We start from the raw sequence: 17,511 nt of genomic DNA on the forward strand, positions 1-17,511 counted from the left end.
GGTGGCGCGTCCGTCACAAGCTTCTGAGCATCCATCTTGCCCCAGTGCACCTTTGCGCGGGCAAGGGCCCGACGGGAACCTTCAATACAGGCGGAATGCTTGATTACTTCAACCCATGGATATGCATCCACCAGCCGCCGCACCAGGCCGAAGTAGCTCCCAGGCATGGCATCCTTAGTCCACAGCCGAACTATGAGGCCCTTCATGGCTTGTTCGGCCACCTTGTGGAGCTCGACCAGCTGCTTCAGCTGGTCGCTAAGGGGCACCGGATGTCCGGCCTCAGCATACTGAGACCAGAAGACCTTCTCCGTCGAGCTCCCCTCCTCGGCCCTGTAGAAAGCGGCAGCATCGGACACGCTGCAGGGCAGATCTGCGAACGCTCCTGGAGAGCTCCGAATTCGGGTAAGTGATAGGTAATTCACATTCACATGCTTACTTTGCATGAAAAATGCCTTACCCGCCGCTATTTTCTTCAACGCCTCGACTTCCTGGAGGGCCTTATAGGCTTCTGCCTTAGCGGCTTTGGCACTCTCAAGAGCCGTTGCAAGCTCGGACTCTCGAGTCTTCAAGTCACGCTCCAAACTCTCGTGTTTTTCCACGAGAGCCTGGAGCTCTTGCCGTACCTCCGCCACCCGCGCCTCCTGCCTCTCTCGCTCGGTGCGCTCCGCGGCCGCATTACGTTCGGCCGCGGACACCGCCTCCTTCAGGGTCGCCACCTCGTTAGTGGCCCCTGCAATACCCACGTTATCCTTGTCATTCTTCTTGCAACCAAAATCCTTTTCTGTAAGGTACAATTTTAATAAGGTGTTACTCACCTTCCTTGTCCTCGAGCTGCTTCTTGGCACGGCCGAGCTCGTTCTCGGACCGCTCGAGGCTTTGCTTCAAAGTATTGACCTCCGCAGTCAGTGCGGCAGAGGTCAGCAGCGCAGCCTGCAATCCCATATTGACATATTTTTTATGACTCCTGCGTATATCTTTTTAGATCCTCAGTCCGGCTTTTCTTTCCGAACACCGAACCGAGCATCAGGGGCTACTGTCTATGCGGTACTATTTTACATATATCAAAATTCTTACCTCAAAGCCTGTTAGAAGGCTGCTGCAGGCTTCGGTCAGCCCGCTCTTGGCGAGCTGAACCTTCTGAATCACCGCACTCATAACAGTGCGGTGTTCCTCTTCGATGGAGGCGCCATTGAGCGCCTCCAGCAAGCTATCCGGCGCCTCCGGTTGGACGGAGGCTGCCGGCGTCACGGTCTTGCCCTTCTTACGAAGGGGCCGCCCGCCGGACTCCGGAGCCACTATGGGTTCCGGGGCCGAGTCCGGTGCAAAGTCCGGGAGGTTGTTCTGCGACACCTCCGGGGCCTCCTCCTCCTGGTGGGTCCCTTCCCGGGATCCCACCTCGGCATCGTCCGCATCACGGGGGGTGGAGGCGGTCGGAAGAGAATCCATATCCGACGCACCTAAGGACCCGCTCGACGAAGCGGGAAGATCATCCTTGGGCGGACTGCAGGGTTGTATGCGGCATTAGAAAGACATTATGTGGCGAAAAGAAAAACCATGAAGTTATTCGGGAGTCCGGATACTTACGATCTCGCCAGGGGCTTGGCCCTTGGGGGCCAATCCTCGTCGTCATCACTGGCGCTGGCAGAGCAGTCCGGGGAAAGAGTTCTTCCCTTCTTGGACCCTTCGGCCTCCCTCGTTGGGGAGGCCTTCCTTTTCTTCCCTCCCCCCGCTGGGGGAGAGGCTTTCTTCTTCTCCTCCTCGCCTTTGTGAGAGGAGTCGGCCTCGGAGTCATCATCCGATAACACCTGAAAACGGGAACTCTTCCGAGTGCCCGTGGCCTTCTTCTTGGCCTTCTTCTCCGGCACCACGTGGGGTGCCGGAGCCAGCAGCCCCGTTAGGCGGGCGTGCGCTAGGTCCTCTGGCAATGGGGCCGGACAGATAGTCTGTTCGGCCTTCGTCAGCCAGTCCTGTCAAAGGAATGGGAGTTTAGATCTCGCATAAAGTCAAACTATGGAAAACAAGCGTCCCGTAAAGGACAAAATCGCTTACCTCGTCAGCCGGACGCTGCGAGCTGAATCCGCGATCTTCGGTAGCGGATGCGGGAGCCTCGGCGCCCTTGAACAGCACCTTCCAGACATCTTCGTACGTAGTGTCGAAGAGCCCGCTCAAAGTCTGGTGCTGCGCCGGATCGAACTCCGACATGTTGAAGCCCCGTCGTTGGCACGGGAAAACCCGGCAGATGAGCATGACCTGGACTACGTTGACAAGCTTGAGCTTCTTGTCCACTAGCTTTTGGATGCAGGCTTGGAGTCCGGTCAGCTCCTCCGAATCACCCCATGTCCGGCCGCTCTCTTTCCAGGAGGTGAGCCGTGTGGGGATGCCAGATCTGAATTCGGGGGCCGCTGCCCATTCGGGGTCACGCGGCTCGGTGATGTAGAACCACCCCGATTGCCACCCCTTAATGGTTTCCACGAAAGTGCCCTCAAGCCAAGTAACGTTGGACATCCTGCCCACCATGGCGCCTCCGCACTCCGCTTGGCTGCCCTTCACAACCTTCGGCTTGACACTGAAGGTCTTGAGCCACAAGCCGAAGTGGGGCTGGATGCAGAGGAAGGCCTCACACACGACGATAAACGCCGAGATGTTGAGGATGAAATTCGGGGCCAGATCATGGAAATCCAGGCCGTAGTAGAACATGAGCCCCCGGACAAAGGGATGGAGTGGGAAGCCCAGTCCGCGGAGGAAATGGGGAAGAAATACTACCCTCTCATGGGGCCTGGGGGTGGGGATGAGTTCTCCCTCGTCGGGGAGCCGGTGCGCGATGTTGCTGGACAAATATCCGGCGCTGCGCAGCTTCTGGATGTGCCCCTCCATGACGAAGGAGGCCATCCACTTGCCTCCCGCTCCGGACATAGTTGGAGAAGGTTGAGGTGAGATGTGCGGACTTGGGCGCTGGAGCTCGAGTTCGCGCAGATGGATAAGCCAAGGAGGAAGAAGGCGCAGGTAAAAGGGTTGGATCTTTATCCCCTTATATGGGCGGACAAAAACATGTGTCCCCACCGGCCTGATAAAACTCGCTTATCTCCCAAGCGCCGCAATCAATGGTGCGGTTGGGTTAACCACGTCCATATTAATGGGAGTCCCGGAATAAGGGGCTCTGCTTCGACAAGACGTGCCAAGAAAAACCGCTTCGCTAAACGCGCTGAGGTGGTACAATAAAAACAATTCAAGTAAAGGCTTGGTAGTGGTGTGACGTCACGCCACCAAATACGTCAGCAGATTGAACTTGTGTGAATATTATTCTCTCTACGGTGGTGCGTGGAACTTATTTTGCAGAGCCGGACACTATCCTGATGTTCACAATCTTCTATAAATTATTCGGAGGAGGAACCCGCCTTGCAATGCCGAAGACAATATGCGCGCCGGACTCGTCGTCATTGAAGCCTGGTTCAGGGGCTACTGAGGGAGTCCTGGACTAGGGGGTGTCCGGATAGCCGAACTATCATCATCGGCCGGACTCCAAGACTATGAAGATACAAGATTGAAGACTTCGTCCCGTGTCTGGATGGGACTTTCCTTGGCGTGGAAGGCAAGCTTGGCGATACGGATATGTAGATCTCCTACCATTGTAACCGACTCTGTGTAACCCTAGCCCTCTCCGGTATCTATATAAACCGGATGGCTTTAGTCCGTAGGACGAACAACAATCATACCATAGGCTAGCTTCTAGGGTTTAGCCTCCTTGATCTCGTGGTAGATCTACTCTTGTAACACACATCATCAATATTAATCAAGCAGGACGTAGGGTTTTACCTCCATCAAGAGGGCCCGAACCTGGGTAAAACATCGTGTCCCTTGTCTCCTGTTACCATCCGCCTAGACGCATAGTTCGGGACCCCCTACCCGAGATCCGCCGGTTTTGACACCGACAATCATCAACCAAACTATTAAAAAAATCAGCAACTGAAAGCAGCAGAATAACACTTAAACATATAATTACCCCATGATTCGGGCATTTGTAGAAGACTCGGCCAGGGTTGAGGATTGTGGTTGAGACGCGACGGATGACTCTGTGTGATTTGCAGCAGTGGCACCACACCAACGGCAGCGGGTTGCATGAGCAACCGGCTGCGGTGCGTGTGCCAGTGGGGGTGTGATGAGACTCACAGGCGATGGTACAGGTGGTGACTTGGTGCATATCAGGTTGTTGCCTGCTGAAGAGCAGGTGGACGAGCAGCCAACGGACATGGTTGCTGCGGCTAGAGCTTCTGATTCTAGGCAGAGTAAGTAGAGAAGAGGAGAAGCGAACGTTGGATAAGTCAGTTTCATTACTTGCAGAGTAGCATAGCACCATATATAGTCATAGTCTAGGTTTGGATTCAAACCAGCTACAGCAGCACGTCTCTCTTTTTTCTAGCTAGAACCCAGGATAGTGGGAGGCTGACTTGTGGGCCTACCAGGTTGACGGGGACGGAGGGCTTTGTCAACTTAGTCAATATGAATGATTCTAGCTCTAGTTACCGTACGATGTTCATCCAATGGTCGTAGTGCTTCTTCAACCTATGGTCTTCTTGCTCCAGCCGCCCAAAACAGCGTCGGTCGTGCCGCGAGCTCCTTCCTCCCGTGGCCGGCTGTGATGCCGCGGAGGCCTCACCGCCCCCTACTACTCCCACCGCTAGCCAGGCCATCCCTCTACTCACCCACACCCCCTGTTATTATGCGGCGACGGCAACCTCACACCGCAGCCGAACCAGTGAACCCTCGTACTCCTCTCCGCATGGGAATCCACTGCCGCGTCTTCCCCGACTCCGCGTCGTCCCCTTCCTAGGCCTCACCATCTTCCATCGCCTTGGTGCTCTCGGCGCGGCGTGGTCAATGTGGTCAACGACCGACTTCCATCGAAAGAGTACTGTACATGTAGAGGCTGACAGCTGGGTCCACGGCTGCAGCAAGGAAGTGCCTCCTTATTACACGTAAAATAATGATTCCTCCACCTGACAGCAGGGACCCACAGATGGGCAACCTTATTTCACGAAAAAATGTTTCCCCCTGACTACTGGGACACACCAGCTACATCCTCGCATGCAAAGAAGTGCCTCTAGGCAAAAAAACGATTCGCCCCCCTGACTGTTGGAACCCACCATCTACATCTTTGCACGCAAGGAAGTGCCTGCCAGTCAGGACCCACCTGGTCAAAGCGTATGTAGTGTTGTCAGAGGCGTGCACGTGTCGTAGTAGAGGCGCGCACGTAGCATGTACACGTACGTACAGCGGCCAGTGTGCAAGAAATAAAATATGGCCACGTACGAACATACCGGCGGGGTCTCAAACGCCTACTCGCGCATACGTATGGCCAGGGCTCGTGTACATGGCTAGGTTAGAACGGAGAAACTGTGTCGTCGTTGTGTTCATGGGGAGGCAACCGGCTGGGTCGGAACGGAATGTGTCGCCGTGTTCATTAGGAGGGCTTGGATGGAACAGCCGATGGAAATGAGGCCTAGCGTACCGCAGAATGGAGGAAATGGACTTGTGTTTGACCGGCCACGGTCAAAACAGGATCCTGTTCATCGGGAGGGGTCAGGCATACCGCAAAACGGAGGAAACGGACTTCTGTTGGACCTCCTACGGTCGAAACAGGGTCTTGTTGATCGGGAGGGTTGTGGCGTAAAGCAAAACGGAGGAAACGGACTTGTGTTGGAGCGCTACGGTCAAAATCGGGGTCATGTTCATCGGGAGGGTTGTGGGATACGGCAAAACGAGACTCCACGAGATACTATTCATCTCCACCGTCGACCTCCTCCCGCCTCCACGGGCTAATGTTCATCCATCGTCGACCTCCTCCAGCCTCCACCTGCGATTGTTCATCCACGGGCTGCTGTTCATCCAGCCTCCACCACGCGCTACTCCACCGGCTACTGTTCAACCAGCCCTCTCCATGGGCTCCTGTTCAACCACCCCTCCACGGGCTACTGTTCAACCAGCCCTCCACCGGCTACTGTTCAACCAGCCCTCCACCAGCTACTGTGCAACACCATGATGTCTACTACACAACCTTCTTGTAGATGTTGTTCGGCCTCCAAGTGCAGAGGTTTGAAGGAGAGTAGCAAATTTCCCTCAAGTGGATGACCTAAGGTTTATCAATCCGTAGGAGGCGTAGGATGAAGATGGTCTCTCTCAAACAACCCTGCAACCAAATAACAAAGAGTCTCTTGTGTCCCCAACAAACCCAATACAATGGTAAATTGTATAGGTGCACTAGTTCGGCGAAGAGATGGTGATACAAGTGACATATGGATGGTAGATATAGGTATTTGTAATCTGAAAATATAAAAATAGCAAGGTAACTAATGATAAAAGTGAGCGTAAACGGTATTGCAATGGTAGGAAACAAGGCATAGGGTTCATACTTTCACTAGTGCAAGTTCTCTCAACAATATTAACATAGATAGATCATATAACAATCCCTCAACATGTAACAAAGAGTCACTCCAAAGCCACTAATGGCGGAGAACAAACGAAGATATTATGGTAGGGTACGAAACCACCTCAAAGTTATCCATTCTGTTCTATCTATTCAAGAGTCCATAGTAAAATAACATGAAGCTATTTTTTCCGTTCAATCTATCATAGAGTTCATACTAGAATAACACCCTAAGACACAAATCAACCAAAACCCTAATGTAACCTAGATACTCCATTGTCACCTCAAGTATCCGTGGGCATGATTATACGATATGCATCACACAATCTCAGATTCATCTATTCAACCAACACAAAGTACTTCAAACAGTGCCCCAAAGTTTCTACCGGAGAGTCAAGACGAAAACGTGTGCCAACCCCTATGCATAGGTTCATGGGCGGAACCCTCAAGTTGATCACCAAAACATACATCAAGTGGATCACATGAATATCCCATTGTCACCACAGATAAGCACGGCAAGACATACATCAAGTGTTCTCAAATCCTTAAAGACTCAATCTGACAAGATAACTTCAAAGGGAAAACTCAAATCGTCACAAGATAGTAGAGGGGGATAAACATCATAAGATCCAACTATAATAGCAAAGCTCGCGATACATCAAGATCGTGCCATAGAGAGAACACGAGAGAGAGAACACGAGAGAGAGAGATCAAACACATAGCTACCGGTACACACCCTCAGCCCCGAGGGTGAACTACTCCCTCCTCGTCATGGATAGCGTCGGGATGATGAAGATGGCCACCGGTGATGGGATCCCCCCTCCGGCAGGGTGCCAGAACGGGCTCCCGAGAGCTTTTTGGTGGCTACAGAGGCTTGCGGCGGCGGAACTCCCGACCTATCTTCTCCTTCGATGTTTTTAGGGTACGTGGACTTATATAGGTGAAAGAAGTCGGTCGGGGGAGCCTCGAGGGGCCCAGGAGACAGGGGCGCGCCCAGGGGGGTGGGCGCGCCCTCCTATCTCCTGGCTTCCTCGAACCTTCCCTGGCTTGAACTCCAAGTCTCCCGGATCATATCCTTCCCAAAAATCACGCTCCTGAAGGTTTCATTTCGTTTGGACTCCGTTTGATATTCCTTTTCTTCGAAATATTAAAACAAGCAATAAAACAGCAATATGGGTTGGGCCTCCGATTAGTAGGTTAGTCCCAAAAGTAATATAAAAGTGTATAATAAAGCCCGTAATCATTCAAAACAGATAATAAAATAGAATGAATGCTTCATAAATTATTGATACGTTGGAGACGTATCAGCATCCTCAATCTTAATTCCTACTCGTCCTCGAGTAGGTAAATGACAAAGAAAGAATTTATCAAGTGTGAATGCTAGCAGGTGCACAAGTTTAATCAATGATAATTTCAATCACCTTTTCTAGCATGATTATATGTCACAATAGTAGTTCATCTCATAAAACTTCTCAAGATCAAGTAACAAGCCATTCACATGTTAAAGCATAAACCATAAACTAGAAAACTTCATTCTCAGTCATCAAACAATTACAATTCATCCTATTTTCAGGAAGGGTCTATGTCAGAGCTTCGATTTAGCAAACTCCACATACTCAACTATCTTATAGTCTTCTACAATTGCTAACACTCACGCAATACTAATGGTTATGGAGTTTCAATCGGACACTGAGAAAGATAGGGGCTTATAGTGTTGCCTCCCAACGTATTCACCTTTGGGTGATGTCAACAATAATAGTTCATGCTAACTTACATCCAATTGGATATATATATATATATATATATATATATATGTGTATATATATATATATATATATATATATATATCAGGATCTTTCCAACACGAGGTGCTTGCCAAAGGATAAAATGAAAAAGGGAAAGGTGAAGATCACCTTGACTCTTGCATAAAGTAAAAGACATAAAGTAAAAGATAGGCCCTTCGCAGAGGGAAGCAGAGGTTGTCATGCGCTTTTATGGTTGGATGCACAAAATCTTAATGCAAAAGAACGTCACTTTATATTGCCACTTGTATATGGACCTTTATTATGCAGTCCGTCGCTTTTATTGCTTCCATAACAAGATCGTATAAAGCTTATTTTCTTCACACTAATAGATCATACATATTTAGAGAGCAATTTTTATTGCTTGCACCAACGACAACTTACTTGAAGGATCTTACTCAATCCATAGGTAGGTATGGTGGACTCTCATGGCGAAACTGGGTTTAAGGATATTTTGGAGCACAAGTAGTATCTCTACTTGGTGCAAGGAATTTGGTTAGCATGAGGGGGAAAGGCAAGCTCAACATGTTTGAATGATCCATGACAATATACTTTAACTAAGATGTGAGAAAACATAACCCATTACGTTGTCTTCCTAGTCCAACATCAACTCTTTAGAATGTCATACTTAATGAGTGCTCACAATTATAAAAGGTGTCTAAGATAGTATATTTATACGTGAAATCTCTCTTCCTTCAATATTCTTTCATGAATTGTTCAAATGACCAATACAATGCTTGCTAACCTTCAATAAGTTTACAACCTCTAATTCTTAGATGTGAAGTCATTACTCCCCATGGGATAAGCAAATGAGACATATATAATTTCAGATTTGTGACATTCAACTCATTCAACCATTTACTGGTAGGATATAAGTGAAGCACACGAGTAAATGACAAACTACTCCAACAAGACATAAGTGACAATCAATGAGTAGCTAAATAATTATGCAACTATGTGAAGACTCCCTCTCATTTAAGAATTTCAGATCTTAAGTATTTTATTCAAACAGAAAGCAAAACAAAATAAAATGACATTGCAAGGATAGCACAACTCATGTGAAGAAGCAAAAACTTAGGTTCAACCGATACTAACCGAAAGTTGTTGAAGAAGAAAGGTGGGATGTCTAACGGGGCATCCCACAGCTTAGATGCTTGAGACTTCTTGAAATATTATCTTGGGGTGCCTTGGGAATCCCCAAGCTCTGAACTTTTTTGTCTCCTTAATTCCTATAATATCATGTTTTCTCTTTTTATCAAAAGCTTCATCCACACCAAACTCAACAAGAACTCGTGAAATACGTTAGTATAAACCAATGCAAAACCTTATCATTTTCTACTGTAACAAATCACTAAAATTATTATTAAACATTGCATACTAAATGCCTCTGAATATTTAATATTAATATCCTTAAATAGAATCATTAAACAGGCAAACATATGCAAACAATGCAACCATAACAGCAATCTGTCAAAACAGTATAGTCTGTAAAGAATGCAAGATTGGTCATACTTCCCTAACTCCAAAAATTATAAGAAAAATACTACGCTGTACGAGATTAGTCAGAGCTCATTATGCAAAAAGTTTCAACATTATATCATTCTCTGACTTTTCTAGGGAATTTTTGCAACAGAGGTAAACTTTCTGTTTTCAAACAGCAACATGTATACTAGCCGAATAAGCATGGTAAAGGCTATCCTTGACATTTTTATTGAAAATATAGGTGCAAAACATTATTATAAATAACATAAAGCAAATACTAATAAAATAAAATGACGCTCCAAGCAAAACACATATCATGGGGTGAATAAAAATATAGCTCCAAGTAAAGTTACCGATGAACGAAGACGAAAGAGGGGATGTCATCCGGGGCATCCCCAAGCTTAGGCTCTTGGTTTTCCTTGAATATTACCTTGTGGTGCCTTGTCATCCCCAAGCTTAGGCTCTTGCTACTCCTTATTCCATAGTCCATCGAATCTTTACACAAAACTTGAAAACTTCAACCACACAAAACTCGTAAGCTCCGTTAGTATAAGATAATAAAACCACAACTTAGGTACTGTAATGAACTCATTCTAAATTCATATTGGTGTAATATATACTGTATTCTAACTTATCTATGGTTCATACCCTCCGATACTACTCATAGATTCATCAAAATAAGCAAACAACACATAGAAAACAGAATCTGTCTAAAACAGAACAGTATGTAGTAATCTGTATCAAACGTATACTTCTTGAACTCAACAAATTCTGAAATAAATTGGTGGACCTGTGAAATTTGTCTATTAATCATCTTCAAAAAGAATCAACCTAAAATCACTCTTTAGTAAAAAATGGCAGCTATTATCGTGAGTGCTAAAGTTTCTGTTTTTTACAGCAAGATCATAAAGACTTCACCCAAGTCTTCCCAAAGGTTCTACTTGGAACAAACACTAATTAAAACATAAAACCACATCTAACCAGAGTCTAGATAAATTATTTATTACTAAACATGAACAAAAAGCAAGAAACAAAAATAAAGTTGGGTTGCCTCCCAACAAGCGCTATCGTTTAACGCCCCTAGCTAGGCATGATGATTTCAATGATGCTCTCATAAAAGATAAAAATTGAAACATGAAGGGAGCATCATGAAGCATATGACTAGCACATTTAAGTCTAATCCACTTCCTATGCATAGGGATTTTGTGAGCAAATAACTTATGGGAACAATTATCAACTAGCATAGGAAGGTAAAACAAGCATAGCTTCAAAATTGTCAACACATATAGAGGAAACTTGATATTATTGCAATTCCTACAAGCATATGTTCCTCCCTCATAATAATTTTCAGTAGCATCAACAATATAACAGGAACCTAAAGCATTCTTTTCATGATCTACTTGCATAGAAAATTTACTACTCTCCACATAAGCAAAATTCTTCTCATTCGGAATGGTGGGAGTATCATAAGAGACTCGAATACTATAAATTGTTTCCACATTAAAAGAGTAATGTTCAGAAAAAGGGAATAATAATCATGACAAGTTTTATAAATATAATCATCACTACTTTTTATAGCATAAGTTTCATCACAATAATCATCATAAGTAGCAACTTTGTTCGCATCATAATCGATTGAAACCTCTTCCCAGATAGTGGAATCATCACTAAATAAAGTTGACACTCTTCCAAATCCACTTTCATAAATATTATAAGATTCAACATTCTCCAAAATAGTGGGATCACTACTTCCTAAAGTTGACACTCTTCCAAACCCACTTTCATCAATATAATCATCATAGGTAAGAGGCATGCTATCATCATAACAACTTTGCATTTCAAAACATGGGATGCTAAAAATATCATCTTCATTAAACGTAGCATCCCCAAGCTTGGGACAAACATTAATTTCAGCAAATATATTCTCAAATATGTCATCCTCATCAAACATAGCTTCCTCAAGCTTGGGCCCTTTCATATCATAAGCATAATCACTCTGATCATTAATAGTATGGATAGCACCAATAGTATAGCAATTACTATCGTCACAATGAGTACTAGTAGCAACATCATTTGGGAGGGATACCTTTTTACCTTTGTTGCTCCTTCTTTCCTTTTTCTTCTTCACATTATGTGTGGGTTCAACCTTCTTTATTGATGGGACTGGTTGAATAGAAAGCTTCTCCTCGTTACCTGATTCATCATAAGAAATAATAGGAGGATATTGGGAGGTCTCTTCCCTTTCATTAGTATTCTCTTCATCTTCTATTTGTTTTCTTCTCTTTAGGTAATTGGCAATATAAGGATCTTCAATGCAATTCACCGCACAATACATGTAAATCTTCTCTAGGTCAAAATCAAGAACTCTATCAAGATTAAATTTTGCAATACCCTCAGTTATACGTTTCATTTCTTCATACCCCAAAAGAAGACTAAGCTCTTTATGATGCTCAAGGGTAATCAAATTATCACAATTTTTGGATACAATTTGGTCATGAAACAATTTGCATTGGAGATTTAAATGACCACGTTCATTGCAAATTTCACAAGGAGCGTGAAAAATATTGAATTTTTCAGCACAAACATCAAGACTTTCTTGCAACCCTTTAGTTTCTAAATACTTATGCCTCTTGCAATATCTATTTTCCCTATTCCGTGTGTACTTGCAAACCCAATCTATCCACAAAAATCGACATGCTTATAAGAGATATTTTCATCATAACTAGTGCAATCATCATTAGTACGATGGATATTCAAAGAGTTCATACTAACAACATTGCAATCATGCTCATCATTGAAATATTTAGTACCAAGAATTTTAATGCATTCTTCTTCTAGCACTTGAGCACAATTTTCCTTTCCATCATACTCATGAAAGATATTAAAAAGATGAAGCGTATGAGATAAACTCAGTTCCATTTTTTTAGTTTTATTTTATAAACTAAACTAGTGATAAAACAAGAAACAAAAAGATTCGATTGCAAGATCTAAAGATATACCTTCAAGCACTCACCTCCCCGCCAACGGCATCAGTAAAGAGCTTGATGTCTACTGCACAACCTTCTTCTTGCAGACGTTGTTGGGCCTCCAAGTGCAGAGGTTTGTAGGACAGTAGCAAATTTCCCTCAAATGGATGACCTAAGGTTTATCAATCCGTAGGAGGCGTAGGATGAAGGTGGTCTCTCTCAAACAACCCTGCAACCAAATAACAAAGAGTCTCTTGTGTCCCCAACAAACCCAATACAATGGTAAATTGTATAGGTGCACTAGTTCGGCGAAGAGATGGTGATACAAGTGCAATATGAATGGTAGATATAGGTATTTGTAATCTGAAAATATAAAAACAGCAAGGTAACTAATGATAAAAGTGAGCGTAAACGGTATTGCAATGGTAGGAAACAAGGCATAGGGTTCATACTTTCACTAGTGCAAGTTCTCTCAATAATAATAACATAGATACATCATATAACAATCCCTCAAAATGTAACAAAGAGTCACTCCAAAGCCACTAATAGCGGAGAACAAACGAAGAGATTATGGTAGGGTACGAAACCAAATCAAAGTTATCCTTTCTGTTCTATCTATTCAAGAGTCTGTAGTAAAATAACATGAAGCTATTCTTTCCGTTCAATCTATCATAGAGTTCATACTAGAATAACACCTTAAGACACAAATCAACCAAAACCCTAATGTCACCTAGATACTCCATTGTCACCTCAAGTATCCGTGGGCATGATTATAAGATATGCATCACACAATCTCAGATTCATCTATTCAACCAACACAAAGTACTTCAAAGAGTGCCCCAAAGTTTCTACCGGAGAGTCAAGACGAAAACATGTGCCAACTACTATGCATAGGTTCATGGGCGGCACCCGCAAGTTGATCACCAAAACATACATCAAGTGGATCACGTGAATATCCCATTGTCACCACAGATAAGCACGGCAAGATATACATCAAGTGTTCTCAAATCCTTAAAGACTCAATCTGACAAGATAACTTCAAAGGGAAAACTTAATTCGTCACAAGAGAGTAGAGGGGGAGAAACATCATAAGATCCAACTATAATAGCAAAGCTCGCGATACATGAAGATCGTGCCATAGAGAGAACACAAGAGAGAGAACACGAGACAGAGAGATCAAACACATAGCTACTAGTACATACCCTCAGCCCCGAGGGTGAACTACTCCCTCCTCGTCATGGAGAGCGCCGGGATGATGAGGATGGCCACCGGTGATGGGATCCCCCTTCGGCAGGGTGCCGAAATGGTCTCCCGAGAGGTTTTTGGTGGCTACAGAGGCTTGCGGCGGAGGAACTCCCGATCTATCTTCTCCGTCGATGTTTTTAGGGTACGTGGACTTATATAGGCGAAAGAAGTCGGTTGGGGGAGCCTCGAGGGGCCCAGGAGACAGGGGCGTGCCTAGGGGGTCGGCGCGCCCTCCTATCTCCTGGCTTCCTTGAACCTTCCCTGGCTTGAACTCCAAGTCTCTCGGATCATATCCTTTCCAGAAATCACGCTCCTGAAGGTTTAATTTCGTTTGGACTCCGTTTGATATTCCTTTTCTTTGAAATACTGAAATAGGCAATAAAACAGCAATATGGGTTGGGCCTCCAGTTAGTAGCTTAGTCCCAAAAGTAATATAAAAGTGTATAATAAAGCCCGTAATCATTCAAAACAGATAATAAAATAGCATGAATGCTTCATAAATTATAGATACGTTGGAGACGTATCACACCATGGGGTCCTATTCATCCAACCCCCACCGAGAACTGTTCATCCAACCCCCCGAGCAACACTCACTATTCATCCAGAGGCAGCATCGATCGGCTTCAGTTAGCAGCAGTAGTGAAGGAACCGCTCGATCGCTTGGGTTCAGTAACGGTAGCCTGTAGTGCAATCGCTCGGGTTCAGTTAGGCGATGCCTCGCTCGGGTTCAGTTAGAGCCCAACGCCTCGCACCCACGTGCGTATGGTACGAGATAAATGTGCTTCGCTCGCCCCCGACCACCCACCATAACCGGGAACTCCCCGATATTTTCCTCGCCCTCGCTTCTACCACGGTTTTTTCCGTCATGGACGGCCCAAAGAATGTCATGTATCTGCGTCTCCAACCTGCCTAGGACGAAAAGCCCATTTTCTGTCATGATTTTTTGTCATAGAAGTAGGATCCCACCACATGTATGATGATACCGGGTTTTGTCACAATTATAGTCATAGAAGTATCATAAGTATGACGGAAAAAAATTTATTCGGCCCAAAATGTCACGGATGTGTCTTCTTTTTGTAGTTTTAGTCCAAGATGGTTGAACTATTTCCAATGTTTTAACTTGTAACCCGCCTGGCGACTCATCTGCTCGTTTTACTTAACAGGCCCCATGAGTGCCAACCTTGGCCAGGATATGCTGGTAAAGCTGAAGGCGGTTTACACTTTGGTGGAGCAACTATACACAAGCACTTAGCGCACCATAGCCTCCATCTCACACACAAAACAACCACCTTCACTTCTCAGGGAAGTATTGGACAAACTCTCTGTCCTGCCCCAAAGAATTGAGGAGATAAAGTGATCATCCGCCAGAGCTGGTGCCATTACTTCTTTGAGCCGGGCAAAAGTCTGGTAGGCAAAGCTAGACCTAGAGGAGTTGGTGACTGGCTGCCCAAGTCAGAAAGAAGACGGGTCTCCCTTTGATCAAGACAACTTTGCTGCTTGTGTGAAGGAGATGCGCCCACTGGCAAGCAAGCTATCCAAAGAAACCGATCTATCCAGATATGAGGCGGCTTATACAGTGGAAAATTCAAAAAGTGAGGGCGTCGGCTTATGAAGTTGTGGATCTCATCCCTCCAACATGTAAGCACACCTTTGCTCCTGAATTTGATCCGTGCACACTTATAGACGATGAAGCTGAATTTGAAGCCTTAACTGGGATCGACTGGACATCACCTAACTTCCAGACGACGGATGGACAAGAAGAGCCGGTGCAGGGTAACCCAGAGTCTTCAACGAATCAGGAGCAAAACAACTGATCCAAGGGGCGGCTCTCAGACAACGGCACATCATTTCTTGTAAAAAACTTTGAATCATTTGGGCTTGCGAAAGCCTTGTAATAGGCTAGTTTGAAACAATGATCTCACATGCCATCGTGCATGTTTATCTTCTGAGTATCTTAAATCGCCGATCTGACAGTGAAGACCCACCGTTTGTGCTTATAATATTTATCAATCATGTGCGTCATATCAAATATTATCATATTCCCTGCACACAAATAAATAACATCTACCCTGGCGGTTTAAACCAGTGCGTGTCACAAATATTTTTGAACAACCCTGAAAATAATTTTGATAGACTTAAAGCTAGTTAAGCCAGAAATATGCCAGCAATTTAAGAGTCAAAAACTAGGGCGGTTTACCAAGACCCTGAATGTTTATAACAATATGTAAAATCATACATGCAGATCATAATACCTTCTTTTGACAATAAGAAGTCGTAGACATGAAGTATCATGATGTTGGTTTCTCAAGGCAATTTCCCTGGCGGCTTATAATCTGCTGTCAGGGTGGGTTATTAACCCAATATGCTCAACTATGAGTCATAAACTTAAGGCTACATGGCCTAAATTGTGAAAACCATATGATAACATGGAAGAAGGATATGAATCCAAAAAAATCAGAAAAATATAGAAATTCAGAAAAACAAGGCTTTCATAGGCCACCAAGCCTAAAACACAAGTTCTTTCATGGGCCGCACAGCCACTGAGTTATTTCCAGCACACCTGTAAGCCGGCCCTCACATGACAAACTATCATTTTAACTTTAACAAGTTTAGGGTCTTATTTAAAAGATTGAATGTCAAGAGTCTGACGGGTCATTCCAGGATTACCTGGGCGGAGTAAGAACAACATATAGGCCAGTTAACCCTGAATTTGGTGTTTTCACCTGGCATGTAAGCCGATCAAGAGGGTAAGAATAACTATGCTCATTGTCGGAGTAAATGACCATGGCTAGCCTAACCGGCTCCCCCTGGCTCTTCAAAAACATCGGGCCAACTGCGGCCTCAAAAATCCAAGACGAAGGGCTGCCATCTAGTGGCTGGCTAATCCCTTGGCCCGCTGCCTGAAGGCGGCAAGGCACCGCAAGCTTCCTCAAAGTAGGCCGACTCCTACTAGGCAGCCGCTAGGGTGGCCACCCTCTAGCAGGCGGCCTGCATCATGCGCCCTCAATGTCTGCACCCACATACCGGTGACGAGACGGGCATGGCTACAGTGGAGTCTGCCACCCTCGAATCCCGGAGTGAGCGTGGCCACAGTGCATCGTACCAATTGACCATCCCTCGGCCGGCGCGGCACTGTTTCCATGTTGACCATGACATCACCCATGGCAGAGCGACCATGCCCCCATGACAGGATATCGGTACGGCCCGCAGGTGGCGGGCCCCTCCTACCAATGAGCCTCCATAAGCCGGCCTGACCAGTCCAGTTGGCCCGAGGGGAGGCCGGCTCCCAGCAGCCGGCCAACCCTTGGCCTGGAAGTTTGTGCACCATCAAGCAGATGAGACGGGGTAAGGCTAGAATAAGCGCCCGCCAGGTAGCGGTACTGTAGCCATGCTTGCCCCCACAAAGCCATCGTCATCTAGGGCGAGGCTACAGTGATGAGCTGCCGATAAGGCCCCTAGGCGGTGGGCCCAGCCTGTCGACCAAGAGGCCGGCAGCCAGCGGGACCCACCAGTCGGTGGGCCCCAGCGGCCGGCGGAGAAGTGATGTCTACTACACAACCTTCTTCTTGTAGACGTTGTTGGGCTTCCAAGTGCA

The sequence above is a fragment of the Triticum aestivum genome, chromosome 2B (assembly GCF_018294505.1).
Source record: "Triticum aestivum cultivar Chinese Spring chromosome 2B, IWGSC CS RefSeq v2.1, whole genome shotgun sequence".
Lineage (NCBI taxonomy): Eukaryota > Viridiplantae > Streptophyta > Magnoliopsida > Poales > Poaceae > Triticum > Triticum aestivum.